Source organism: Amblyomma mixtum, chromosome 10, assembly GCF_055824585.1.
Source record: "Amblyomma mixtum isolate Tamu chromosome 10, ASM5582458v1, whole genome shotgun sequence".
Classification (NCBI taxonomy): Eukaryota; Metazoa; Arthropoda; class Arachnida; order Ixodida; family Ixodidae; genus Amblyomma; species Amblyomma mixtum.
In genome coordinates this window covers 127,941,864-127,968,109 of record NC_143021.1, presented here as the reverse complement: position 1 = coordinate 127,968,109, position 26,246 = coordinate 127,941,864, and the positions used below count along the sequence as shown (strand labels likewise).

The window sequence follows — 26,246 nt, the reverse complement described above, 5'->3', positions numbered from 1 at the left end:
CTCCTGTCGCAGATAATAAGGCGACGGCGTCGTTGACTGTCAGGGAAAAAAGAACAAAAATGCCCAGAAAAGCAACCTACCAGGAAGGTATGCCACCTAGGGCGGTATTCTTGCGACGTCATCTAAAGCTGCCCCAAGCGGCCTCAAAGAAAGACAACAGCGAAAAAATACAAATACGGAGGTATGGAGAGAACTGTACGAGCGCTGTGCGCGCTAAAGCAGATCGAATACCGAATGGTAATCGAATGGGATCGAATGGTGAACCAGAGTTACTGGAGGGCCTGGACCACACGCGACGGGCACCCAGCGACATCCTCTGAAGTTTCATATATATGGAGAGTTTTGGCTCGCGCGACTCGTCGCGATTGATGGTATTCAGGGCGGACATTCTTAGGAAGGGGCTTGAAGATAAGCGCTTCTTGGATGGCGCGAGGGAGAGAGATTAAGTCTAGAGCCTGTGCGTGTAGTCGAATTCCTCTGAGAATCCAGTAGAAATCGCCCTGTTTCCGTGCCAGCCATACGAAGTTACTGTGTTTGGCGGTGTGTAGCTGTAAGTTCTTGTATAGTGTTGCACATTCGTTATTTTAAGAGCCTGTCAGTGCTAGAGCTCTTTCGTAGGTTGAACGCTGCTTTTGTAGCCATGCGGATAAGAGCATTTATCTTATATTTATCCGCACAGAGAGGTACAGGTAAAGGGTGGCGTAAAGAATGCGACTAAGCTGTATTGTGCAGACGCTTGAGTCTTTTTTATGCTCGAAATATTTTCGCAATAAACCAGTTGTGAGTTCAGCGTTCCTCCGTGTTTTTGCGTGTTCCTTGTCTGTGTGTTTGTGCTTCTTCGCTGCCGGTATGAATCAAAAATAGTATATGACAAGCGGCTAGAGAACGCTATACGAGAGTTCATCTGCGTATGATTGTGTGCGCGTGCGCGTTTTATGGTATGTGGCGCTTATCGCCCGAGAACTGCATGTGGCTTATGGAAATCACTGTAGCAGATGGCTGTCGCTCAACACTACCTCTGCGGGGTTCTTAAAGTCAACTGCTGTTGTGGACGACCGCTATGAAACGTTCAAAAGATGTAAGTTGAATTAAATGGTTTTTTTTTTCAATGCGGTACACTTGACATAGATGCATAACTTGTATTCGCTATCGAGGATAATGCAACGTACTTTCTTTCTGGAACTAGAGATGGCTCGTGCTCTTACTGTTTTCAGTCAGCCGCTTGGAGAATTCCTCGTCCCTTGTCGCCGTTAGTCCCACTTTCTGTTATATCCACGTCCTTGAGGTTTTTTTCTCTGCACAAATCCAAAGCAGATGGCGGACATCCACCTCTGCAGCTGGTGTGCAAAACCTCGGGCAGCTGGTTGGTCCTGCGTATTCTTGCAAGTCCCGGCGGCAAGTGACCTATGCGGTGAAAGCCGCAGTCCTTATCCTTCCAAGGAATATCTACTCCGACCTCGTTATGTTTGAGGGAGGGGGAAAACGCATGGGCAAACGAGGACACGTGTGCTTTTCCTTAAGAAGAATGCTGAGATGGGGAGAGTGGAGCGTGCATCAAAAGGAAGCCTGGCGTTGCATTGATATTAGGAGCTTGGTGCCTAAGGTGGTATAGTTTTCTATGCTTAGCGTTCTGAGCGTCGTCTTGAGTCCAGTGCATCTGGGTGCGTATCTTTCCTGTTGTCTGCATGGATCTCCTGAGTGTCAAGTAGTGATTTTGTCACTCTTTCCAGTTGTCTAACGGCAGCAAAGAGAATGTATAGGAAATAAACAGCTGCCACTCGTTGTTGCTTGGAGCCTTTGCGACCAGTCTATATTCACTTGATGCACCACGAAGTGCTCACGAAAATCTGACATATTCGAAGATAAATTTTTAAAGAAAATATAAATTTTTGCCAGTGCAAACATCACTTTGCATGAAATACAGCAGCGATAACTACAACATGCTTCCTAAAATGCTGAGGACAAACAATCATCATGCTTCTTTGCGGTGGTCGTCCCTAGGCGTCGGTGATAATCGTTGATATTCTTGATGAGCTTCACACGGCTGAAGGCTCCACCAGTGAGGTTGAACATAGGACAAGCAGCGGTCTCGGCGTCATACTCTACATCGTAGATGGCGATTCCGTACATTGTGCCACCAGAGACGAGCCAGTAGTCGCATAACTGCGTCAAAGTGAAAGAGAAAATGAACATGAATGACGCGTTGGTGGTTTCATTTAATTTGAATTTTCGTTCTCGCCCAATTTTCCTGCCGCAGCTAAAGCTATCAGTAAAATATCAGTCCGGCGATGATATCAAAGACCTAAACATAGGCTGAACAATGAGATGTACACAAAATTAACTGCAAGTTGTCGTAGTGAAGGCAAAGTAGCTATCGAGTGCATCGGTAACCTGCATTGGCAACACTGAGGCAGTGGTCATTGTGTTCCTGTTTAATGTTTCGATTCTTTGCTCTTGGGGCTCTCGAGCTGTGCAAATAAAAATCGGACGTCGATTACGACACTAGGTGAAGCAGATTTCATCGCAACATTCGAATATTTTTGAAGCATGGCCGATTGGAGAAGAAATAAGCAGTGCTGAAAGGCCGCAGCGCATAGCCTCAGCTTCGGCCAAGTGAGAGAAACATACAAATGCACGCAGCTGCAGTGGAGCCTCTGCTTAAGCGGAAGTTTACGTAGCAGTGGAAGCACGCAGTGCACGAGGCACATGTCGCCGACCCTGTCCGTAACTCCTTCATCGTTTCCCTCTGTGCGCTTTGTTCGCTATCGCTGTCTCTCGTCCTCCGCTTTGTTCCTTGTTGGCTTTCATCCTTCCCGACGTACTTTCATCCGTACTCTGCTTCTTATTCGCTGCGTCTCTCGCGAGGCTGAGGACGACGACGCTCAACCCAGAACGGGTGCCTAAGAGCTGCGTTCTAAAAGGCGGCGAAATCGATGACTGGATCCCATAAATATGGCGCGAGATAATGCAAGCGCGCGCAAATTACAGAGCTAAAGAAAAAAAATGGCTGAGCCTTAACTTGGTTAAGCCTGGAGAATGCGAAGCATCATTGTGTCGCGTAATTTGGAGGCGCACAACCACAGCGACGGCGCGAGGTGGGCCCCCGTTTCTCCACTGTCGTGACGTCATCGTGTCCCGTGGTGTGATGTCATGTATCACGTGTCACGTGGTGTGGCATCATCGTGTCACGTGATTTGGAGGCGCACAACCACAGCGACGGCGCGAGGTGGGCCCCCGTTTCTTCACTGTCGTGACGTCATCGTGTCACGTGGTGTGACGTCATGTATCACGTGATTTAAAGGCGCACAACCACAGCGACGGCGCGAGGTGGGCCCCCCTTTCTCTACTGTCGTGACGTCATCGTGTCACGTGGTGTGACGTCATATATCACGTGATTTGGAGGCGCATAACCACGGTGAAGGGCTGAAGTGGTAGCTAAAGTAGTATGCTTCGCGTAAAAGGGGAAGAGGAGCAAGCGTATGGAGGCGTTTGGAGGCGACTGCACGAGATGGTATGATTAAATAAGAGAGTTTACCTTAACAGCAGCGACGGCGAGTGGCTGTGAGAGAGTACTGCTTTGTGGCGGAGTGTGGTCATAACTTATTAGAACATTGCGCTATTTCGTGTTACATAATTTTACTCGTGGTACGTCTGTGGCCACTGTTAATATTCTAAGATAAATGGACACATCCCGAACATACTGAACAGTCCCACCTCCGCTTTGCAACGCAACACCGTATAAACAAACTTGAACAGCATCATCATCATCCCTATAGTTCCGCCGAGCACGCGCAAGTATATATTAACACTTTGGCCTCAGCGACACCTCAGCGGCAGTTGCTTTGCTACCATCTTCACATTACGTGCCGCCATTTAGTGTAGGCTCTCTAAAGATTTCTGTTGTGGTTACTTTCCGTTTTCATCCAGAAAGATTGCCGCTGCGAAGTGTTTGGTGATTTCATCGTTCCCTTCTTGAGAGCTGCTTTGAGCAGTCTTACGCAAGCAAGGGAGACGCGTACATTTTTTCTGACAAATAAATTGATTTGAACATGAATGTGAAGTAATATCTAATTTCACTTAAGTGTACCAAGAGTATACGCGTGCAACACGCCTCATGCTTTCATGCGTTTTGCTTTCTTTTTTTTGAATCTTCATCAGTTATCTTTAAGAAATAAATTTTCACCTAAGCTTGTGTCGTGATTGATAAGTTAGCTGTCACACTTGCAATGTTTCTTCAAGCACAGCTCTTAATACGGACGCATCCCTAATACTTACGGGCACATTATTTGCTGTCACTAGCATAAAGCAAGCAAAATATCTGCGCTAGTTGTGACCGAAGAAAGACAATTTTTCCGCGAGCACTACAATTTCCACAGAAAAACATAAAAGTGCACATCTGAATAAACACAAAAGAATGTCAACCGAAATTTAGAAAAATAAAAAGCGAAACGTCCAGCTATAGCTCCCAGGCAACAAAATGTGCGGAAGCTGTCCTCCACTGGGTAAAAACTTTTACAGTCCCTTAAAGGATTATTTAAGGAGAAAACGAGCCTAACATTTTGCGCGTTTGCTCGCGCTTTTGCCGAATATCGCGATTTACGCCGCAGTGGTAAAGTTGTCAATAGTTATCTTGCTATCTCTGTGAGATGCTCCGGTTGCTACAAAGAAAATTGGCTTGTGTTCGATCTTTGAACTTTTTATTAATTAATATGCAATGAGCAAATTTCTATTCCCCTACCTTTTGGACAGAATTAAATAGCAGAGGAGGCCGCTCTAGGGGACACCAAAATCGTATTGCTTTATTACCCAAAATATTGTACGAAAATATCTAAACTCCATCAGCACTCAATATCGAGGTAAGTTTACCAAGTTTTTAGTGGGCATTTTTCTCATATCTGGTAACCAAGAAGTAAAGATAGGTTAAAGGTATAGGTAAATGGCTGACGGAGACGTTACAATTACTAGCTCAGCCCTTTATTCCAAGCAATACTCATGCCTTGACTGGCTCTGATGGAGTCGTAAAGAATCTAGCTGAAAAATTCACCTTTTCTGCTAAAGTATTCATGGATTCGAATGTCGCTGTTAGGTTCACGGTGGGGTTGTAGGAGAAGACGGAGACCTCTTCTTTCTTGTAAATGGCTGGAACAAACCCGCTATTACAGAGCTGAAACAAAGATGGCAAAAAATAAGGTTGACACTAGGAAAAGCTACAAGAGCCTATTTTAAACCTTCATAAGCAAGGATACTAAGGACTGCCGCTTTTTTCTTGCAGAAGGTTTTTGTTTTTTTTTTCCCCAGGTCTCCCACTACAAACTAGGCGGAAGAAGACATCGTAAACTGAGAAAAAACCAGTCACACAAGACGACGGACAAGAAGAGAGTACACACCACAACGACTGGACTAACAACTGAAGTTTATTGGAAAATACATGGTCCGAGCAAGGCCAGCAGAGCATGCGCAACAGCATCATCACTAATCACTGCGCAAAAGAGACAAAGACAAGAAATCTAAACTATCGTGGACGATCTAAAAAAGCAAATTCTTTTTCAAGTAGGCGCACCGAAGTTGTGCTTATACAATCAGAGCCTAACAAACCGATATGATATGCCTCCAGTATTTCCCGCTCCTGTTTTCCCTTGCCTCTACCAAGAATGGTGGCATTGCTAAACAAAGGATAACAGCCACATTCATTGCAATGGTGAGGCAAGTTTGCACCGCCACCGGACCCCAGGGAAGAGTGATGCTCACGAAGCCGGTCATTAATACACCGGCCAGTTTGGCCGATGTAAACTCTCTCGCATGTGAGGGGGAACTTGTACACCACCTGTGCGACACATGTCGTGAAGCGATTCTCATGCTGCGTTGTGCAAACGTGGTTTCTTTCCCTGCCTCGAGAAACAATGTACCAATGTACGATTTACAATGTACCAACTGGCCCGCATTTCAACCCTTCTGAAGACATCGTCTGGTGGAGGAGGAATCATCTTCTTTGACACTGCGAACGGGGCCGAATTTTCATTGTCGGAAAACGCTTTCCAATATTTAATCATCATTTATGATCCAAACGTTGGAAACATCATCCTGATGTAATTCTGCTTGTCATAGTGGCTGAATTTGCTGTAGACTGGAAGTGGCGTTTTAGCTGCAGGGCACAACTCAATCTGCATTTACAGAATCATTCGTAACCCTTCATTTCTTAGGTTCTTCCCTACAAGAGCGCTATTTACGAATAAAAATATTCTGTGTTAACCACTCTACAAAATGGACCGTATGATAACAGTTTCGAGAGCACAGTCAAACGGCACTTCCCGAAAGTGCCAACGCACGACTCCAAGGTTCCTATCAGAAGTTCTGTTCCCTGCATCATTACATCGTTATGCTTTATGCGGGAAAACAGTCGAATCTCATAGTAAGGTACAGGGCAGCTATAGCCGTAATGAGGACATAAAGCTATCGAAGAACGACCACTGCTCAATGTAATGGAGCGCGAGCGCGCGAACAAAACGCACGGTTTTTCCGGCATTGACTACGTTCAGAAAGCAATTATAAATTTTCAGGGAATAAAATAAATGAATAAATAAATAAATAATTTTTTGGTTGGCATCACGAAATGACAGACGAGTGAAGTTAATTTAAATGGCCTAATTTAGACCACCCGGAGTTCATCAACCTCAGCTGACACGGTATAGCACACAGGCATTTTAGTATTTAACCTCAACCTAACTGTGGCCGACGCGGCAAAGATAGCACCCGTGGGTGTGGCATCATCAACAAAACACCAAAACTACTTATTAACCACCACGTGTGATACTCTCAAAACCATTCATTTTTGATGTATATGTTTAAGTCCTATTATGTGCGACGACGTTGTTACGGGTATGCGATAGCGCTGTCCTACCTTGAATGCCACTTTCTAAAATCCCGGCTAAAACTCGGCTGTCGCGGCTACAGCAAACCAGCGCTTCATTGAGGTGTTTTTGTGGGGGAAAAAGAAATATTGTGTTTTACCACTTGGTAGCAAGATTACCACCTGCTGCGTGGGCAGTTTCTGGTGGCGTCACAAGCTCACGTGACCCAAGAGGCAAGTGCGCCAGCTGGTGTTTTGCTCACAACGCCTACGCCGACAGCGACGACAATGCATTATCTTCCCAACTGAAGCTTTGACGATGTCGCGTTAAGTTATTAACGAGAACAGCATTGCTGGTCCCATTACGACAAAAGCCGGCACCGTGTTTTAGTGTGCGTACGCGCAGATGGTACAGAAAATCCTTGGGAAGGCAAGATAAACTGGTTGACGTCATCAAGCGGCCGTATGATGCACACAGAATGCCGAGCATTACAAGTACAGATAATCATATACTTCCCTGTGGCAGACCACAATGTGGCGCCAATTTTTCCGACATAATTCGTGCCAAAACTGTGACTCAACCGCTCCTCGTGCAGCGTTGCGAGTGGTGTCATACGATTTCTCGTTGCATGCAGCTTACACGTGCTATTCAAACTCGAGGCTAGGTTACGACAGCGACTCAAACCGACGACACATGCACCTTCGGTTGAATACCTTGCCAGACTATCTACCTCTTATGGCACGGTTGAGCTGTCCACCGAGACGTGAGAGAGTTACTTTGCCGTTTCCTTTCCTCAAAAACAAATTTTCATATCAAAAGTGTGATGCTGGTTTGGTTTACGGTTTGGTTTATGGGGTTTAACGTCCCAAAGCGACTAAGGCTATGAGAGACGCCGTAGTGAAGGGCTCAGGAAATTTCCACCACCTGGGGTTATTTAACGTGCACTGACAAGGTGGCGGTGAAAACTTTTATTTTGTGAAATAGAGTTTGGGAGCCACAGAGTGGCCCCGCTACATGGCCGGCGTCCCTAGTCTGGGACACCGCATGACGAGGCCCCGTCTCTCGCCCGTTTCACCTGAGCCCTTTGGGACTCAAGCGAGGAGCAGTTGAGGAGGGCAGTCTCCCATGCCTCTCTGGAAGGAGTAGGAGAAGGGGGGAGGCGGGTGTTTTGAGTACATGCCCACACCATGTGGAAGATATCACAGGTCTCCCCACAGTGTGGGCATCGCCCATCCGTGTTAGGATCGTAATGTTTTATGATTTCAGGACAAAGTAGAGTACCTGTCTGCAGGCGCCTTAAAGTTCGTTCCTCCGTCTTACTCAGCCCTTTGCAGGGGCCGGGAAAAGGCGGTGGTTGTCGCTATAATGTGTTAATATTTCCCAGACTCGAAGCAGCGGCTGGTTAGTCTCCGAGCCAGAACAGCTGGGATGAGGAGCCCGGTGAGTAAGCGCTCGGGCAGCCGCGTCAGCGGCCTCATTACCTCGTAAGCCCTGGTGGCCAGGAGCCCAAATGATTCGCTTTGGTGTTTTATCAGTGGCGCTCTGTCGTAGAATACAAGCAGCTAAGGGGGAGATCTCCCCTGCCAAGTAATGTTCACATGCTTTTCGGGAGTCCGTGATGATTATTCTCAAACTGGCGTGGGCGGCAGCAACGTTATCGCTACTTCGTCGGCTCGCATTGAATTCGGGGCTCGAAAGGAGAGTCCATCAACGTGCATTTCCTGGTGAACGACAGCGGCAGAGTAAAATCCCGTGGGCGATGACCCTGCTACGTCTACATGATATACACCGGGTCGGCAGCCGTGTTGTCTGTCAAGAGCCCGAGCCCGCGCTTGTCATTTGTTTTCATGCATGAAGGTGTCCGTGTTACGGGGGAGCGGGGAGACCCAGAGCATATGGCGCCATAGTACTTTGATACGCTCTGCCTCATCTGGAGCGCAGTCGTGTTGGATGTGTAAGCGGTTTAGCAGGCTGCGCCCAGGAGCCGTCTGCATGAGCCGCGTGTATTGTTTCAAGAGGTGGGCCTCCCGCAGCTCGTGGTAGGAGTTTAGCACCCTCAATGCCTTGAGTTTGGCATTAGAGGTAGCCACCAGGAGATCCAGGGCTCGCTTAGTTGCCTAGCGGATGATGGCGTCTATTCGCGCCTCGTCTTGCTTAATAGTGCGGAGATATGGCACGGCGTAGAGGATCCGGCTAGTCAAGAAGGCATAGACGAGCCGAAGCGCGTCCCTGCCCGGCAGACTACCCCGCTTGTTGGAAACGCGGCGGATCATGCCCCCTACCTGTTCTACTACTCTCTTCAGTTTCGCAATAGTGGAGTCCGGTCTGAGTCTCTGGTGAATGAAAAGGCCCAGAATACGGAGCTCCTCCATCTCTCTAATGGGACCTCCTGACCGAGAGATGTGTATTGCTGTCCTATTCATTGGGATCGCTCTGACATGCAGAAGCTCTGATTTCTCTGGAGCACATTGGAGCCCACAGTCAATAGCATACGCATCGACTACGGAAGCAGCCTGCTAAAGGCGGTCCTCCATGTCCCCAAGGCTCCCCTGAGTGGTCGAAATTGTAATATCATCTGCATATGAAGCATGTTGACTGCCTTCCACCCGGGCCAATTGGGTTGGGAGGCGCATGATAGCAATGTTGAACAGGAGCGGTGATAACACTGCTCCCTTAGGGGTTACCCGTGTTCCCATCATGTAAGGGCCGTATTCCTCGCCCTCAATCCGAAGAAAGGCCTGGCGATTAGTCAAGAAATCTCTTACATACGCGTAGGTCCTAGCCCCACAATCGGTAGAACTCAAGTTGGCCAGGATGCTTACGTGTTTAACATTGTCGAAAGCCCCTTTCAGATCAAGGGCGAGGATGGCTTTGTCATTGTCTTGCATAGTTGTGGGTCGTATTACATCCCTGTGCAGCTGGAGAATGACGTCCTGTGCAGACATGTGGGGGCGAAACTCGAACATGGTGACTGCAAAGAAGCCCTTAATCTCCAGGTATGGAGAGAAGCGATCCTGTACCCCCCATAAGCTTGCCCGCGCATGAGGTCAGCGATATGGGACTCAGGTTGTCCGTATTCACAGCCTTACCTGTTTTAGGGATAAACGTCACAAGTGACGTTTTCCACTCGGGAGGGAGTGGACGCCCGTCCCAGATCTGGTTTATGTATTCTAATAAATGAAGGTAGGCTGAGTCCGGTAGGTTCGCCAACAGGTTCACTGTTATGTGGTCCCGTCCCGGATCCGTACCCCGGCGCATTTTTGCTAAGGCCGCCTTAAGGTCGTGCAACTCAAAAGTGGCATCGAGTGTTTCATTAGGCCTTCCAGAGTACATGTACTCTGGCCCAGGCGGGTCCTCCATACGACAGAGATATTTGTCGCACAAAGTGTCTGCAAGTTGCGCCGTCGTACCTTGAAACCCTTGCAGAGCCCGCCGGAGCTGCTTTTGCGTCTCCCCTCTCGTTTGGGAGGGGTCGATTAGACTGCGAAAGAGACGCCACGTCCTCTTCGAGCTCATCTTATGAGCTGCAGCGTCGCAGCGTGCTATCCAATTGGAATCTGAAAGTTCGGCACCATACGCTTCAGCCTGCTCTGTGAGTTTTGCTATGCGGTCGCGTAATTTGCGATTAGTTTTCTGCTTTTTCCACCGTTTATTTAAGCTCCGGCGCGCCTCCCACAAATACAGGAGGTGGGTGTCCACTGCGGGGATCTTCTCTTCGGTGGTTTGTAGTGTTGTGACGTGCTGTTTCTGAATGTTGTATATGTGGTTAACCCACTCCGCATAGCCGCCGGAAAATAGTACGGGAGGGATAGTGTGATTCCGGAATTTGTGCCAATCGGTCAGCTTGGCCTGACCCCATTTTTTGCGCGCTGCCTTTGCCTCGAGTGTAATCCGGAGAAGGAGGTGATCGCTGCCTAGAGAATCTCCCAAAGTTCTCCCAGGCAGCCGCTCTAGCATTTTTAACAAGAGAAAGGTCTGGACACGTGTCGCGGGTTACCGAATTCCCCACTCGAGTGGGATACGCCGGGTCCGTGAGCAACGTGAGGCTGAGGGTGGAGATCAGCTCCGTCAGCTTACGTCCTCTTGTCTGTTCGAAGTGGTAGCCCCAATGAAGGCTGGGAGCATTGAAGTCTTCAACGATCACTAGAGGCTCTTTGGCTGCCAATTTTATCGCGCGAAGGAAGATTTCATTGAAAGTTACGCGCGGCTTATGCGGAGGGCAGTATATGTTGAGGATATGTACTGACGGGTTGCGGTGTCTGAGAGGCAGTACTCGGACCATTGTATATTCTTGCTCGGTACTCAAGTCTAAGTCGACCTGAACCACGGTGTAAGCCTTATTCACCAGGATGCACATAGAGGGGCCCCCCTGAAAGATGCTGTAACCTGATAATTTAGCGTCTATGCCGGGCTCCCTCAGGGGAATGAGCGCCGGCATGTCATCTCTAGAATTTCTCCTCCAAAGAAAATCTAGCCGCCGCGGCCGGGATCGAACGTCAGTCGTACAGCGTTCCAGATGGTGCAATAGGCGCGCGTCTGTGTTCTCTGTATAGGTGGTTAACAGTGCACCTAGGCGCACTGATGCTTCCGCATTCCTACGCGTAAGCAGGCTTAAGTGTCTTTGCCACATTTTTGTTTAAAATTGAAGTATATGCTGCACTATGAATCTCGGAGCAACTTGCGTACATTTTGCGACCTGCCGTCATCAAACTTACCGTTATGAAGATAACAATTTTGAATAGATTTTAGCAAGTTAGATAAACAATGAAACAGTCCATATCATCGTTCCACAATGAAAGAGTGATTGATTTATTGATTTGATTTATTGGGATTTTACGTCCAAAGCGACTCAGGCTATGGGAGACGCCGTAGTGATGGGCTCCCGAAATTTCGACCACCTGGGGTTCTTTGACGTACACTGACGTAGTACCGTACAGGGTCCTGCAGCATTTCGCCTTCATCGAAATTCGGCCGCCGCGGCCGGGATCGAACCCGCGTCTTTCAGGTGAGCAGGCGAGCGCCGTAACCACTTAGCCACTGCGGCGGAGGATAAAAAATAGTCCTCAGTCCGAGCTAAATCATCAGTCAGAACCAGATTATTGCAATAAAAAGGCAATTATAGGGCGGACAAATTTATACAGAAGGAGGTCCTGTAGATTGTGGCAGTGCTGGAACCTCCTTCACGGCGTATCTTAGTTTCAATATTTTACGGTCGTGAACGGTACTAGCTTCAATATATGAAACGCTACAATACCATGTGTAAAAAATGAGCCTAGGTCCTCAAACGCGTCCATTGCGGATGCGCACAGTACCACTGCAGTAGTACCACTGAAATATCTAATATATTGGAATGCTGTTCCGATGCCGAAATGCAAATGAATGCCTCTTTTTCTTAGGAAAATTGTACCTTTAAGACGGAAAGAATAAGGGAACTTACGCCATGGATGAACACGCATACATTACATGCAAATGGAGTGCCAACGTATGCGAACGAAAAAACAGGGTCTCATGGTTTTAGTGAGCCCCTTTCTGATGTCATCAAAGTGGCAGGTCTGCTCATTTCTAACAGAACTCTTCCTAGCTTTACTTCTCAGCACCATAAAAAACATTGCGTGCCTCTTTTGTTTCAGTAAATTTGTGCCTCCTAAGACCAAGAAAGCGATGAAATACACACCCGGAACGTTGAGACGTACAATGCATTTAGGTAGAAAACGTGACCGAAAGGAAAGAACACCCCCGCTGCGGTTGCTCAGCGGTTACGGCGCTCGGCTGCTGACCCGAAAGACGCGGGTTCGATCCCGGTCGCGGCGGCCGAATTTCGATGAAGGCGAAATGCTACAGGCCCCTGTACGGTGCTACGTCAGTGTACGTTAAAGAGCCCCAGGTGGTCTAAATATCGGAAGCCCTTCACTACAGCGTCCCTCATAGCCCGAGTTGCTTTGGGAAGTTACACGTCAAAAAACCAATAAACTAAAACAAAAGGAAAGAACACCGATTAATGCTTTCAGCAGAGCTCTTTGTGATACCATCAAACGCTCTAAATATGTTTATTACAGCACAATACTTTCGAACCATACTTCTTATGGCGCTTGATACATTTGAATGTCCCTTGTCGCGAATACGTTCGTACCTCAAAAGACGAAGAGGGCGGTGATACGTACTGCATTAATGAACAGGCATACAATACATTTAAGAAGGAAGGTCAACGTATGTGAAAGAAAAGATTTCCGGCTCATGCTGTGACCGAAACTCTTACTGGTGTCACCAAACGTGTGAAATATTTATATTTTATTGAAACGCGTGCGAACAATACTTCCGAAGATACTAGAAAGATTCGCGACTTTATGACAAAGAAAATGCATGCGCAAAGATATTGTTTTACGGCATCCTTAGAACTAATCGGAAAGTTACTCATCAACCCTTTAATAATGGGCATTTATTACCGTTTCTTCCACGGCTTCTGCACCTTAAATTGCCCCGTTTACCTCGCCTCTCCCAATCGTGGGCTTGAACTCCGGTGATGAAGCACATACTATACTGTTGATTTTGAAAGTTGAATTTTTACCGGAACCTGATGGCATACAAAGAGTACTACTTCGACGTTGCGCGGTGGGCGCTGTGACCGCGCGGAGCGAGAGGTCGTGCAGTGAATCGGCTCCGCCAACTTTTGGCAGGAGCGACGGAATTTCCACCGGAGCCCGGTCAACACACCTGCGTCTGTCTTCGTGAAGTTGCCAGTTACCTGTGGGTACCACTCGCACCCAAGTTCGAATATATTTAGGCATTTTAGGGCCGATCTTCACTTCCGTATCGCGGCGGCGGCGCTAGCCCTAACGCCTACGCCGGCGCCCGTCCGTGAGTGAGTCGCCAAACCGCAGCAACATGGCATCCCAAGACGTTCAACGTGTTTACGACCCAGACACCATGGTCTAGTCCGAAGCTCCGGCATCTGCAATGCTTAATAGCCCGGATTTTGCGCCCAATGAGAACATCAGGCTTTTCAAGCGAGTGGAACGCCGCTCCCGCAAGCGGAATGCCACCTCCAAGAAAGCGGACGCCATTTCGGTAGGCCGCTCAACACGGCAAAACGTTGCTGCAATCGCTGCAGCGCTTCACGGCGGGCCGCAAGGTAAGACTGCAGCCTCTTGGAAACCAAAGCCGCGTCCGCGGCTTCACCCCGACGACATCGTCATCATCCTTAAGCCCCGGGGCGACCGTCGCTCTCAAGGATGTGTACCAACATGGCGAGCAGAGAGCAGCGCTCGTGGCCTACCTGGGCGCCAATGCCGCAGCATCGCTCAGCCTGCACCCCACGTGGGAGCAAAACCTCATTGTCGGACGCACCTGAGACCCGCACGTCGCGGACATGCTTCTGCGTGACTTTTAACTAACATCGTCGAAGGGCTGGCTCTCCATGTACGGCCAGTTGAAAATCACTGGCGACATGTTCTGCTGCATCATCACAGTGGAAAAGTACGAGATCAGTGAGTTCCTCCAAAACAAGATCCAGTGGCGTGCTGGAAAGCTTGCCGATATCCATAAGCTTGCAAAATAAGACGTCGCGGCGTTAACCTTCGTAGGCAAAGTGGTGCCTTGATACGTGCCTTGTAACTCTGAAGTGACCCTTGTGAGTGCATACAAGAAAACGATCCCGGCCTGCGTGCAGTGCGGCACTGTGGGCCACCGGGCGGACACGTGCCCCTGCCCTAATGAAAAGTGTGGCCTATGTGGCCAAATGGCGCCAACCGTCGACGGGGTCAAGACACCGCTTGAATGCACTCCGTCCTGTGCAGTCTGTGGGCAAGCCCACGCTATCAACTCCCGCGACTGCACCAGAAAATTCCGCCAGCTCAAGGTGCCAGGTACCAAGGCTAAACACCCAGAGCTACCAGCAATCCACCGATTGATTGATTGTAAAACATTTTATTCGCCGGGAAGAGCTTGGCAAGAGGTCGCGTTAAGTGGTCGAGAGTACATAGCCCTCGACGACTTTGTCAGCCCACTCCACCGCCAAAACTTGCGTTCTGGGGTCAGAGCTAGCCAGCACGGTCTCCCACCGCTCGAGAGAAGGAGCTGTAACTAGATCACCCGGAGGTGGCTCTATTTTGCAGTCCCACAGAATGTGATCGTAGGTAGCACGTTGGCCACAGTGTTTGCAGTTTGGGTTGTAAAGATCTGGATAAATGTGCGCGAGGAGTGATGGGGTGCGTATCGATCTCGTCTGTAGACGACGCCACGTAACCTCTTGTTCTTTAGTAAGTCTTTTGTCTGGAGGGGGGAAAATTCTCCTCTCTAGTTTAATATGATTGGTGAGATCATGATATGTGATCATGGAGTCCTTCGTGAAATTCAGGGAGCCAGACTCATCCACTGCCTGGTCGACGAAACCTCGGGCTTTATTGTGGGCTGCCTCGTTCCCCGGGTTCCCCGAATGGGCTGGGACCCATATCAATTCGGAATAATTTGGTGAGAATTTGGTTGCGTTAAGGATTCTAAGGGAGGTGTTTGTAATTCGCCCTTTAGCGAAATTATTGATACCCATTTTGGAATCGCTGAAGATGATGCTCCCTTGGGTATGCGCTAGGGCGAGGGCTATAGCCGCCTCTTCTGCCGTTTCAGAGGATTTCGTTTTGATTGTCGCCGAGACGATGTGGTCACCATTCTCGTTCACAACCACAATTGCAAAGGCATCGGTATTTCTGTATTCTGCCGCATCTACATAAAGTGTTCCAGCGCACTGTCTGTATTTGTTATGTAAGGCTTTGGCTCTTGCTTGTCTTCTACCCTCATGGTGTAAGGGGTGCATGTTTTTGGGGAGTGGTTTGATTAGTAGGGCCGTCCTATAGTCGCGGGGTAAGTCTACTTTAGCATCGTTATTCGTAGGTTGAAAGTTAATTCCGAGCCTGGTAAGAATACTCCTGCCAGTTCTGGAATTGGCTAATCGCGCTGTTTGAGCCATTAAATGGGCTTCTTTCAGTTCATTGTAGGTGTTATGTATTCCTAACCTCATAAGCCTTTCAGTTGAGGCATTTAGTGGGAGTCCTAACGCAGCCTTATAGGCCTGCCGTATCATACTATCCAATTTGTCCTTTTCTGCTTTCGAAAATTTGAGATAAGGGGTGGCATAGAGTATCCTGCTTAGCGCAAAGGCCTGCACTAGTCGGCATAAATCTCTTTCCCTCACCCCTTGTCTGCGGTTAGCTATGCGGCGGATTAATCGCGCCGTCGCTTCTACCGTGCGTTTTAGCTTAGTGAGTGTGTCAGTATTCTTTCCATTTGTTTGTAAATACAACCCCAGTATTCTCATGGTCTGTACCTCTTTGACAGATCGTCCATTAACATAGACGTTTATTTGCGGGGGGGGATGTCGTGGTACGCCTACCTCTTTGTTTACGACGGATCACGAAGAGTTCAGATTTTTGCTCAGAACAAGTGAGGCCGGATTCCCATGCGCATGCCTCAATGATGTCCACTGCTGCTTGGAGTGTGTCTTCTATGTAGCCTTCGCATCCTTTGGTTACCCAAAGTGTGATGTCATCTGCATAGAACGTGTGATGTAGGTCTGGTATTTGTGCCAGTTTGGGGGGAATTTTGATGAGGGAGAGGTTAAAAAGGAAAGGGGACAGGACGGAGCCCTGTCCACCGACCACCGACCTGGCAAGCCGCCAATTCATCCAAATTAAGGTGCCAGTGGCGGAACGGCGCGTGGTGCTCACGGCACCGACCACAAAAAAATCATCACCTTCCTCGTCGTCGGTGAAGTCAGCGCCAGGGAAGAAGACGGCGCCCCCGCCGCCACCGCCCAGGGCAGGGACACTCGGCACTTCCCAGCCCTCAAAACAGATGACATTGCCGGCGCCCGGGCATTAGCGCCTCAACACGGCAAACAAGTGAGCTGCTGGTCTGAGATCGCCTACTCCTGCTCTCATGCTCCCTCCTCCCCACTAACCGTCTCTGTATTCGCCGCGGAATAAAAAAAAAACAGATCGACGTGCTCCCTGCACAGAATGAGCTTTTGCTCAACAAAATTCAAACTTATATCCAAAATTGGCGTCCGCCGCTCCGAGCCCGCAGACCTTGGACGCTGTGGAGAGTGACGCGGAGCTCTCGCCTGCCCTCGTGCCAGCCATCTCCCTGATGGAAGAGCGCTTAACCTCTAAATTGCGATCTATGATCGAGACTCCCATGGACCAGATCTTCACGAAGGTGAAATGTGCCGTCCCCGCGGTGGTATCAAGACACATCTCGGACAAACCCCGCCTCCTCCGCCGGACGCAGCCCATTAGAGACTTATCCCGTCCTTCAAAATTCAACCGCCTGATTATTGATTCGGACAATGAGGACAGCTGCCCCGCTCCTTCCGTCATCACCCCCTTGATGGCGCAAGTAGCTGGCTCTGAGGCAGCCAATCCCTCCTCCCCTCTGAAAATTTTAAATCATGGTGAGACTCCTTAATCTAAGGCGTTCCGTCATCTCCAATTCGGCGATGTCATTTCTGATAACAGAATCGAACTGTAGAGGCTTTAAAGACCGCACTAAGCGGCCCAATTTCTGCCTCTACCTTGAAACCTTCGAGTCCCTACCAGCTTGGTTGCTCTCCAGGAGCCCGGCCTGGGACCCACGCTTTCCAATCACACGATGTTTCCAACAGGATCCCAGGGCTTGTCTTCTCTTTCACAAAGCCTACACAGTAGATATTGACCGCCAACTGTAGTATTCCTATGTAATGGTGACTATCCTACCGCTCCGCCGTAGGGACCCGCCGTTGCATATGCTCAACGTCTACTGCCCTCCCAAAGTCATGAGAGCGACTTTTGCGAACCACTTTAGCCGCGCGCTAAGAGTAGCGGGTCGCGATCCCCTGCTGATTGTGGACGACTTTAACGCTCCCAGTCAGATGGGAAGTATCGCAAGAGGAGTCGCGCGGATGTAAGCTGGCGGGACTTGCATCCACCGTTGGGCATCACCCTCCACATGGACCCCGCCCACACAACGTGGCTGGGAAACTCCGTGACACGGGATAGGTGTCCGTACTTAACCTTCACTCGCAACATACGACGCGCAGACTGGCGCAACACTGAGGAGATCCTCGATAGCGTCCACTGCATCCATAACGCTACACTACTCACACGCCCCCTCAAGCGTCCCAGAACACAAGCCCGTATCCCAGATTGGACAAAATTCAGGCAAAATTTTCACTCACTTGATAATACGTCTATTTCTGAGCAAGGCTACCCAGCATGGTCCCAACAGCTGCTGACACAACTTCTTTCCCATGAAACTCAGATCCAGATCTCAGAGGCGGTCATGGACGTGGATAACCACCTTCTACACCTCCGGTAAGCCCGTCGCAGCCTCTTCCGCCTTTGGCGACGCCAAAAACTCAATAGAAACTTAAAGGTTGAATAATGGAATTGAGTTCGCGAGTTGGTTTTCCATCTTGACAGTGAAAGCGCTCAAAAGCACAAGGACGACAGCAAAGATACAAAGCTCTACAAAAAGGTTTGGTTTGGTTTATGGGGTTTAACGTCCCAAAGCGTTAGTACTAAGGCTATGACAAACGCCGTAGTGGAGGGCTCCGGAAATTTCGACCACCTGGGGTTCTTTAACGTGCACTGACATCGCACAGTACACGGGCCTCTAGAATTTCTCCTCCAAGGAAATTCTAGCCGCCGCGGCCGGTATCGAACCCGTGTCTTTTGGGTCAGCAGCCGAGCACCATAACCGCTGAGCCACCGCGGCGGCGCTACAAAAAGGTTGAATTGATCATACAAAAAAGTTGAATTGCCGTGCTTACCCAGAGAGTTTCAGAGTACACGGCCCAACTCGCCGACTCCATCTGGGTGGATAGATGCAACACGACCGTGCGACAAATGTCCAGCCGCAACACGTGGCGTGTCTTTCGAGCCCTAATCAACCGAACTCAAACGCGAACCGAAACACAAAAACATTTGCAGCGAGCCACGTACGCTTTCGTTGGCAACACGACTAAAAGGACACAGAGACTTCGTCACCAGTCTCTGTGTTCAGCCCAAGACCCCTGTGGGTCTGCGTACTCTTATGCACGCAGAGAGAACACAGAGCTGGGTCAGCCTTTCCAACTCCATGATCTGCGGGCGGCTCTCGTCAAAACGAAACGGGGCACTGGTCCAGGAAGGGATAAGAACAACGTCAAGCTTTTGACGAGCCTGCCCGACTTGGCAAACCAGACCCTCCTCGACTACATCAATGCGATTTCGGGCGGCGCCACCCCCTTCCAATCCACTGGAAAATCGCTCTGGTTACTTTTACTCCTGAAGTAGGCAAACCAATTAACACAGGTCACCTCCGCTCCCTCTCTCTCAACTCCTGTGTGAGCAAATTAGTAGAGAAGATGGTGCGGAATAGGTTATCTGCATATGTTGAACACACACATGTCTTAGCGAGTTCCATGTTCGGATTCCGCCCACACATATCCGCACGGGATGTCCCCATACAATTTAATCGGGCAGTCCTTGACCCTCTCGAATTCCCCCATAATGACCGGGTAGTACTGGCCTTGGATCTTATAGGAACATCTGACAATGTAACACAAGAGATCATACTCAAAACCTAAGCTAGACTATCTGTGGCCTCAACACATTCCGATACATGTGCCACTTTCTGATGGATCCTCAATTCTACATGCGCATCTAAAATAGAGAACATGGTGTTTATCTACTCGTAACGCGGAGAACCACCCAATGCGCGGTACTTTCCCCGCTGCTCTTCAATCTGGATATGATGCACCTGCCGGCCCAGCTGGGTGGTTAAGTGAATTTCGCAACAACTTAGACAGGACACAGAAAGAAACACATGCAACAGTTCACAAGCGCAGTTCAGTTGCGCTCGTGAACTGTTGTATGTGTTTCTCTCTGTGTCCTGCCTAAGCTGTTGCGCAATTCACTTATCTACTATGCAGAACCAACTAGCCGGACAACACGCTCTTCTGAGCTGGGTGGTGTCGTCGGCGTGCGGCACACCCTGTACGCCGATGACATCACTCTGTGGGTCACGCAGGGCACCACAGGGAACATTGAAGCCAGCCTGCAAACAGCGGCGACAATATTAGACCGCTGCACCCACCGCTGCGGTTCTCCTCTAAAATCGAAATCTGTGCATCTCCGCCCGTCACAAAAGTACACAACTAAAATATCTCTTTCTTTTGAGAGTGGTCCCGTACACACAACTGATGAGATAGAGGCACTCGGACTCTACATCCACAAACACACACAGCCAGACACTACTTTGGCCAAACTCCTTAAAGTGGGGGACCAGGAGGCCGGCATGGTCCGCCGGGTTTCCAACAAATGCCGGGGGTTATGAAATAAGGATGCCTTGCGGCTTGCAAACGCCTTTGTAACCAGTCGAATCCTCTATTGGACTCCTTAGCTTCACCTACAGAAAAAAGAATAGGATGTGATTGAGGTCATCCTTCGCAAAAATATTAAGCGTGCTCTTGATCTCTCTATCACTACTTCAAAGAGCCGGCTTATGGTTCCTTGACGTGGTGAATACTTTCCAGGACCTCCGGGAGGAGCACCTTGCAAACTAGTACACGCGCTTGTCGCTAACGTATTTGCTTGTCGCTAACGCTTCTTGCTCGACTCCGTATCCAACACACCATTCCCATGGAAGGCAGGTTTCACATCCCACAACTGTGGAGACGCGCCCTCCATGTGCGACCTCTTCCTGCCAGCATGTCATAAAAAGACATAATGGTAGGCACCCGGCACGAGCAGAAGCCCTAGCCCGATATTATTGCAACAAAACAGGTGTATACTAGGCGGACGACTCCGGCCCTCACCACGGGGGATGATACACGGTCCCGGTAGTTCAAACACCAACACAGTTAACGGCCTGACCTTCCGAGCCCACTGTGCATCACAAGCAGAATAGGTCGCGATTCCTCTCGCGGCCTCACATTCTGATTCAAAATACATAATTGCAGACTCCTGGGGGGCCTGCCAGAACGTCGAACAGGCCTGCACTATCTTCCTAGCCTATCTAACCTACCAAAATTTCATACGAGACACGGACCCCGCACACCGTTATCTTATATGAGCCCCTGGTGATCAGGGGATGGCAGGAAACGAGGCAGGAGACATAGCCACCCGCGCGCTCTCTCACCGGGCTGTTTTTTCCTCCCCACCCGATCAGAAACCCGATTTTAATCCTGTCTATACGTTCAAAAGTACTACAACCTATTATCAAGATAGTCATCGTCTTTACCCTAGCCCATGTAAAGGCCTCAAGAAGGCGGATGGGTGGCTCCTTGTCCGCCTTCTCACCAATACATTTCTGTGCCCGGAAGCACTAAAACATTTTCCCCTCCTTTAGTGGCAGCTGTTCGCACAGTAGTGCGGTGTCGTCGGACACCTATCACATAGCCTGGGCCTGCCCCTCCAACCAAGCTATTCCCCCACTCCACAACTCAACCCGGGAGGACTGGGAAACGACCCTGCTCGGATGCCACGACTATTAGGACAAATAAGCCTTAGTCGGGCGCGCCCGGTTGGCGGCCACCGCAACTGGGGTCCCAAACTGGGGACTTCCACCTAGTGCTTGTAAGGATCGGTCCCTTACGGGCTGATCGAAACATACCTCCTGTCCTTACCAAATAAATGTTTTCACCCCCCCTCTCCACCCCTCCCCCGACTTTTCACTTAAATACTAAGAAAGGTCCTTGGTTAATTCTTAAATTGGTTTTTGAAGAAAGGAATGACGTAGTACCTGTCTCGATTATCTTGGTGGACACCTGAATCGCGCCGTAAGTTAAGGGAGGAAGGTGGGAATGAAAGAGAGAAAGAGGTGCCGTAGTGGAGGTCTCGGGAAAAATTTCGACCACCTGAGGAACTTGAACGTGCACTGACATGACACAGCACACGGGTGCCTTTTGCGTTCCGCCTCCATCAAAGCGCGGCCACCGCGGTCGGGTTCGGACCCGGGTACACCGGCTCCTTGTTGACATCATTCCAGCTTCCAGAAAAACGGCTCGTTTCCTGCCCGCCCTGACTAATGGCGGCCCGCTTCCTATGTTTTACTGCCACCGCATATCTACATTGCATTCTTCTTTGGCCTATTCTGTAGGCATCTACGAAGAAGAAAACGAAAACAGTGCTATCTTGCAAGTTGCATGTAATTAACAGGCGCGAATACTACAGTCTAAGGAAAAGACTTTTATTTCAAATCAGCTGTAAAAAAGAAAATTATAGAGTAGAAAGCGCAGTGGTTGAGAGAAGAACGCGAGTTAATGGCAGTCTAGCAGAAATCAAGAAAATGAATTGAGTGTGTTCAGAGATGTAATAAAAAGGGAAGCAAAAACCGGCGGCCCCTGAAGGCAGCACAGTGTGTTCCAAGAAAACACGGACGTAACTGGGGTCGCTGGGAGTCATAAGGGCGGATGAGGTCAGGAAATTGGTGAGGTAATATTTCTGCACCGGCAGCAGCTAACGATTGACTGAAATTAAGTACGAGAGGCAACTGTCCTGCAGTGAATGGACGCAGTTAAGCTTATGGTGATGACCGAGATTACTTTGCAACTTTGCTTTTTTTTGCAGAGTTTTTTACATGAATATGTAACGGAACACTTAACGGATACGCTGGAGGCTGGACGCGCAACGCAAAAGCGCTAATACAGTGTTCATAATTACTCGCAGATGAACGAAGAAGACAAGACAAATATGAGCCATTTTTGAACCACCTTAAGTGAATGTAAAGCATCTTTACTCACCAAAGCTGGGGGAATGTCGGAAGTGCCTTTATTTTATTCACAAGGCTGGTAGAATGAATATTCTTCTTCGTTGGTTCCAGTTACACGATTAGGTTTATAAAGACGAGATCTCATCGTAACGGATGCCGCAGCGCTTATGTTGAGGTCACTTATGTGCAATAAAATTATAAGTTCGGAGCGAGCCTTCACGGGAAAACGAAAAAGCGAACAGTTTTCTTAAGACAGGCAGGCTCTAATGTGCACTGCATTGCCACGCAACAATAAAAAGAACAGCACGGCACATGGTACGGTTTTGTAAGTCAACCATGCGCTTTTGTTCGCGGTCTTGCAAACGGAAATTACATTTTTCGCACTAGTACTTCGAATGTGGCAAGATCAAGCGATAAGGGAAAGATGATAACTAAAGATGACGCGTGAAAAACGCCTTCTTCCCTCCAAAGAAGTTATTTAGCCCTCACCAGGGGCACCATAGACCTTTAGGAGTCACTGCTACTGTCAGCACCTTAATGTGAGTAGGGACGCCGAGTTTCTAGACGTATGATTTCGATTTCCTCATTTAAAAGTGTGCAAGCATGAAATTCCGATACCTTCTCCTCGATGCTGGTATTTTGAATTGGCACTTTCAAAATCCATTTCGTCGCAGAGGCCGTTGCTCGTATCTTGCTGGACACCTGTGTGCATAGACTGTAAAAACTAGCCGTCACTTTGACGGTAATCCTTTTGTCAATTTGGACGTCATTCCCAAAAGACGGCGCCTTCGGCGTGAATCACGAGGAGAGGGTAGAGGAACGAGTTCAAGAAAAAAAGCAAGAACAAAACTTTCGGCCCTCTGATTAGCTTCTGTTTACACACGTCATAGGACCGATAACCTATCGTGATGCGGTCGCATTTGGCGCCGCGTGAACTCGGCGTGAGCAGTGATTTTTGGCCTCGTGTGGTCTTGGCGCGAGCGGTTTGTGGGGGCCTTGTTTTTTTTTTTGTCTTGTCTCGCCATTTTGTTTTTTCGCGTTGGTGAGAAGACGGAGAGACTTGGATTTATGTAAGGGGCTGCAGTCTTCAACCAAGTGCGCCTGGTTACGGTTGGTGTACTGCATGTTCACTACATTTGCTCACATTTTCCTTTCGGGACGTGGTGTACGACACAAGCGCGGATACTCTCGTTCGCGCCGTCGTGGGGTTCACACTGCGGCGGTCGGCCTACGTTTTTCGCCTCGGGCCCGTCGTGGATTCGTCGCGCGCTATGCTCGCCCGCTTTCCTACACAAGGGTTACCATCACTGCAAACTTTCTTCTCTGCGTTCCTTGTGAGCCCGCTCCTTCCTAACGCGAGAGGTGGCCTTGTATGCTTGTATGCACAGGTTAAGAGAACACGCGAGCCTATTGCGATGCGAGCCGATCGCGCTGTTGTGGCTGTAGCGTAGCAGTAGCGTCGAGCGAGTCGCAAGCGTCCCAATCTACTTCGGCCTTCATTGTAGGGCACACCCACGCAGCCGCACTAGGCAACGGCAGTGGCCGCATTTGTTTTTCCAGTCCCGGACTACTTGCTGACAGGTCTCGGCTTCAGCTCTGACAGGAAACAACGTCATGGTCACATGACCTACTTGCCATAGGCTGCTTTCAAACTCGGCGCCAGAGCCGGGCTCCCCCTCGGTTACCGTACAAGGACGCTGTCATCTGCTAGCAGACGACGCAAGCCACGGCCACCACGACGCCGAAGCAACGCCGTGCGCTCGATCATGATACTGAGTCGATTTAAAGACTGTACTGTCAGCTTAGCGTAGGTGCATTACAGAACTCAGCTTCGGAGGTATGCTCGCCGCTACTGCTTGCGGCGAAGTTCGCACAAAGTAGCCCAACTCGTTGCGGATAGGCAGATAGACGAAAGCCTTCGCAAAAACGCTGACAACAAGCTCTATAGCTGCTTCAGTATACGACTGGTTCACCTGCGATGCTTTCAGGTAAGCGTACAGACAGCATGTCGCAAAACAAGCGAACGAGAACCTCTTGACGACACGAGCAAACAATACGCGCTCGCAGCTTCGAACGCGCGTCCGTGTGCAGTGGATTTCAAGAAAATAAACGAAGATGCAAGAACAAAAAGTCTTGCGATGGCTCAGAGAGCAGCTACGGAGCTCATGTGAAGGTTTAACGCATGATATCGACCTCCAGGAACACGAAAAGTACTCAAAATGCACATGGAGTCTAACTCAATATGGCTGCCAGCGCGGCGCGCAGCTATCGTCTGCTGCCTTCTCAGCAGCTCCAAGCAGCTCGCTGACTGCCATAGGCTAAAAACGAACGCGTTGCTATGGCGATGCAGGCAGGTGGGCGGAGCTTTCGGGCTGCCCGAGAAAAACAAATACCGGACTCGAGTCCGCAAGTAGTCCCGGACAGTCCGGGACTGAAAAACAAATGCGCCTACTGATTCATCCCGCAGCCTGGCGCTGTGAAAACACGGATTACGCTGCACACCGCCTGGTTCAAGAAGGCGTCACCATCGGCTGCGCCGTGACCTGCTACGTTGGCTCCCACGTGACCCCGACCACTACAAAAGGAGCACCTTCATCGACACTCGCGGCATTTGGCAGTAGCGTCGAGCGAGTCGCAAGCGTCCTAATCTACTTCGGCCTTCATTGCAGGGCACACCCACGCAGCCGCACTAGGCACCGGCACTGATTCATCCCGCAGCCTGCCGCTGTGAAAACGCGGATTACGCTGCACACCGCCTGGTTCAAGAAGGCGTCACCATCGGCTGCGCCGTGACCTGCTACGTTGGCTCCCACGTGACCCCGACCACTACAAAAGGAGCACCTTCATCGACACTCGCGGCATTTGGCAGTAGCGTCGAGCGCGTCGCAAGCGTCCTAATCTACTTCGGCCTTCATTACAGGGCACACCCGCGCAGCCGCACTAGGCACCGGCACTGATTCATCCCGCAGCCTGCTGCTGTGAAAACGCGGATTACGCTGTACACCGCCTGGTTCAAGAAGGCGTCACCATCGGCTGCGCCGTGACCTGCTACGTTGGCTCCCACGTGACCCCGACCACTACAAAAGGAGCACCTTCATCGACACTCGCGGCATTTGGCAGTAGCGTCTAGTGAGTTGAAAGCGTCCTAATCTACTTCGGGCTTCATTACAGGGCACACCCACGCAGCCGCACTAGGCACCGGCACTGATTCATCCCGCAGCCTGCCGCTGTGAAAACACGGATTACGCTGCACACCGCCTGGTTCAAGAAGGCGCCACCATCGGCTGCGCCGTGGCCCGCTACGTTGGCTCCCACGTGACCCCGACCACTACAAACGGAGCACCTTCATCGACACTCGCGGCATTTGGCAGTAGCGTCGAGCTAGTCGCAAGCGTCCTAATCTACTTCGGCCTTCATAGCAGGGCACACCCATGCAGCCGCACTAGGCACCGGCACTGATTCATCCCGCAGCCCGCTGCTGTGAAAACGAGGATTACGCTGCACACCGCCTGGTTCAAGAAGGCGTCACCATCGGCTGCGCCGTGACCTGCTACGTTGGCTCCCACGTGACCCCGACCACTACAAATGAGTACCTTCATCGACACTCGCGGCATTTGGCAGTAGCGTCGAGCGAGTCGCAAGCGTCCTAATCTACTTCGGCCTTCATTGCAGATTAGT

General features: G+C 49.8%; 1 pseudogene; it reads right to left on the bottom strand.

The window, feature by feature from the left end:
- Positions 1–1,947: 1,947 nt before the first annotated feature.
- On the bottom strand, positions 1,948–23,069 carry LOC149326911 (uncharacterized; annotated as a pseudogene).
- Positions 23,070–26,246: the final 3,177 nt, after the last annotated feature.